The following is a 4,096-nucleotide window of genomic DNA, read 5'->3' as shown; positions in this document are numbered from 1 at the left end:
GAAACAAATTCATTAAGCTCCCTCATGTTTGTGCTTCTGCATAATCATTCTGTACTATATGCTGAGGTCTCAGTGCTACTCAGATTTTCTCTTTTAACTGAACAGATTTAAAAAAAAAAAATACCGAAAATTTAACCTTTACTGTGTTTGAAAATTACTTTTGTGTATAGTGTAAGGGAGAGATAGAATCTTATTTTTACATAAACACATATAAGAAATTACAAATAGCCCCAATATATATTTTAAATAATCTATCATAGTCTTCTCATATTTATGATTCTATTTCCTCTCTGTCTCTCCTTCTGTCTCCTCTGTTACTCCTGGGAGCCCCTCCCATTTTATGCTATCATCTGTCCCACTGCCCCTACTTGACATTTCATCATGTTGTGTAGATAACAGTGGTTTTCAGGACACCCTAATATCTGGTTGGCTGAGTTAGCCTCTCTGCTCTTTCCCCTGCTCTCCAATCTTTTTCTTCCAAAATTGCTGTTGTTTGAGTTTTATTCTTACATACACATTTAAAACCCATCTGTCAAGTTTCTTATAAAGGTTACCCCATAGGGTTGGTTGGATGATGGAATGAAAAAAAATTTATGAAAAGGGCTTTGCTGACTGTTAAAAAGTGTAGGAAAGCAAGTACAGTTGGAGATAGGACCAGGGCTTTGGGGGCCAGCCACAATTGTTTTGAAGTCCCTTGGAACTTGGGTAAATTATCCAATTCTTGAGAGACTCACTATCTCTGTCTGTATGAGTGACACTGATATTAGCCAGCTCCCATGTTGGTGGGAGAAGAGAAAAATTATATGGGACATGGTGTGTAAAGGTGGATTGTATGCTGGGGAGCTAGAGGCCTTAGCAGGGTGTGTGTGTGTGTGTGTGTGTGTGTGCATCACAGGATGGGAGGAGAATGAGATTGCTGAGCTGGGCTTCCCACAAGGGACTGGGGCTGTTGTTGACATGGTGCAGGCTGCCAGGTTAATGAGTCCATTCATCAACATTATGTTCAGGGCCATGATGGATTCACCCAAACCCCCTGCCTGAATCTTCTTGGGGAAAGGACATTAATGGGGACATCTGTGAGCACAGGAATGTGTCAGGCTCCTGGAGTGGCAGTGGGGAGAACAGTTGCCTCTCTCCTTCAAACTTCTTTCTGCTTCAATACCTTAAAGTCAGCAAATCCTGGTGGGACCTGCTGGGTTATTACTTATCTGCCCTAGAATCAACCAGCTATGGGAGAATTGTCTTCTATTAAATGCTCAAACAATGCTGAGAGGCAGAAAGGTAAGGTGAGACCGAGACCAGACACAGAGGCAAATGAGTCAGAGACTGAAGTATTCTGCTTAGCAGCTATGTGACCTTGGGCAAGTCCCTTTACCTGGTGATTATGTCTCCCATTGTGGATAGTTGAGAGGATCACGTGAGATACAAGACACAGAAGGAAGACAGTATTTGGTAATGTGTCACAGAGATATGAAGTGTTGCTATCATTACTAAACAGGCAACTGTCTCTTGGTAATTCAATAAGAGCCTTACAACTCATGGGCTTGTGTGACATCTGTCTGTGGTTTGCTATGATTTCTGTCAATGAGCTCTCTCTGTCTCTCTGTCTCTATCTCTGTCTCTCTCTCTCCAGTGTGTATGTGTATGTGTGTGTGTGTGTGTGTGTGTGTGTGTGTGTGTGTGTGTGTGTGTGTGAATGCATTGGGAAAAGAGTCTTGTAATGAGAAAAGTTGGTGATAAAAACAATTATACCCAAACATTTATACCCTAAAAAAATTTAGGGATGATGAAATAAAATTAAATTGGATGTTTTATTAAGTACAAGTGTCCTGAGAACAGAGTGACATTGGTCTTATTAGTATAATAATGATCATATTAGGTAAGTCATAGTTCAATGCATTCCAAGAACTTAACGCAATCAATGCTGATTAAACATTTTCATTTTTTTTATTTTTTTATTTGGTGGTGTGTGTGTTTGTGCATGTGTGTGCATGTGTATGAACATGAGAACATGTATGAGAGAATCAGAGGATAACTTTTAGAAGTTAGGTCTCTGCTTCCATCATGTGGGTCCTGAGCACAAATTCAGGTCACCAGGTTTGGCCCCAGGTGCCTTTACTCGATGAGTCATCTTGCTGGCCATAATGCTTAGTATTTTTATTCATCTCTACACTAGTTCAATAACCCCCTGCCCTATAGACAAGGGAATCAAGGTACCCAGAGTTTAAATGTTGCTGATGATAGATTTCAGGAGATGGGATTCAAACCCATGTCCATCTGGGCCTGATACCCAAGCTTATAAGAACTTGAAAGGTCTGTCAGCTTCCCTGTGAGATTTATTTGAGATTCTTTTTTTCTGTCAAAGGCACAATGTTCCAGCCGTGTCACTTCTGAAAACAGCAATTTCTGGATCTGAGACTTTAATTTTTCGGATTGGGAGGCTGACAGTGAGTGGAGGTGTCTCACTCCGTCATGTCAGCCTCCATCGCTGTCATGGAGGGGGTCTGAGAAAAGCAAGCAGCGAGCAGGCTGGCCAGCCGAAAAATCCGAAGAGAAAAATGTGGCTTCACTTTGGGGAAAATTCATTATTTTCTATAGCTCACCAGAGCCTTGACCCCTTTCCAGGAACTTCTCACTCAGCCTGCACTGGGAATCAAAACCTTCTTCTTAGGTCACTAAGCCGAGGAAAACCCTCTTCAAGGACTTCGGCTGAAGAAGGCAGGCTACCCTAATGGACTCAAGACTTAGTCTTGCTACCATTAATTAATTAATTTATCTTTTGCCATCAGACAAAGAACATAGCTATAACAAAACAATAATATAATTCTTCTTCTTCTTCTTCTTCTTCTTCTTCTTCTTCTGCTTCTTCTTCTTCTTCTTCTTCTTCTTCTTCTTCTTCTTCTTCTTCTTCTTCTTCTTCTCCTTCTCCTTCTCCTTCTCCTTCTCCTTCTCCTTCTCCTTCTCCTTCTCCTTCTCCTTCTCCTTCTCCTTCTCCTTCTCCTTCTCCTTCTCCTTCTTCTCCTCCTCCTCCTCCTCCTCCTCCTCCTCCTCCTCCTCCTCCTCCTCCTCCACTCCTCCTCCTCCTCCTCCTTCTTCTTCTTTCTTCTTTTTTCTTTATATAAGGGGCTGAAGGGATGGCTCATCACTTAAGAGTGTTTATTGTTCTTGTAGAGGATCTAAGTTCAGTTCACAGCTGCAACATTGGGAGGCCCATGACTGCCTATAACTCTATCTGAAGGGATCTGATGCTCTCCTCTGGCCTTCTTGGTCCCTGCACTCATGTGCACATGTACACACACACACACACACACACACACACACACACACACACACACACTTAAAAATAGAGTAAATGTTTTAAAATATTAATTCACAAATCTTAACCCTTAGAATCCTTCTTGGTAGAACAAAGAAGCTGAGAACATTGGGACCAACCAGCCAAATTCATGCATGCTCTGCATAGTCTACAATTTCACTGCAGTGTGAAATCATGGAAGATTAATTTTTTTCATTTAAAGGAGGAAAATTTTATTTGTTTGTTTGTTAGATTTTTGATACTAGGTCCTGTGTAAGCCAGGCTGTCCTTGATACTGATAAATATGCCCCTGGACTTCTGATTCTCTTGTCTCTACATCTGAGTGCTAAGATTACAGGTGCACACCACCATGCCTAGTCCATTCAACGCAGGTGGTAGAATCCAGGGCTTTGTTCATGCTAGCTAAATACCTGAAAACTGACCTATATCCCAGGACCCATGGGAGGATTGACTTTGATTCAGTGTCAGAGGGGGTCAGTCCATGGGCCCTTGGTAGCTTGTCTTCATTTGTATGAACAGAACATCACGGCAGCAGGAGTGTGTGGCAGAAGAGGTTTGTATCTTGATTCTGGGAAGTTTCCTTGCCCTTTGAGGAGGATAAATATGCCATATGGCTTCAGGAATGATGGGCTACTGAGCCTGGACATTCAGGTGAACTCTCTTTGGAATATTATATTTATAGCTCCTTCTCAAATTGTGTGAAACAGTTTTCATGACTCAAGACACCATGCTCATCCATATGACAGGAATGATGTAATAATCCCTTTAAAAAATCTTTTC

Source organism: Arvicanthis niloticus, chromosome 6 (assembly GCF_011762505.2).
Source record: "Arvicanthis niloticus isolate mArvNil1 chromosome 6, mArvNil1.pat.X, whole genome shotgun sequence".
Lineage (NCBI taxonomy): Eukaryota > Metazoa > Chordata > Mammalia > Rodentia > Muridae > Arvicanthis > Arvicanthis niloticus.
This window is presented reverse-complemented; position numbering follows the sequence as displayed.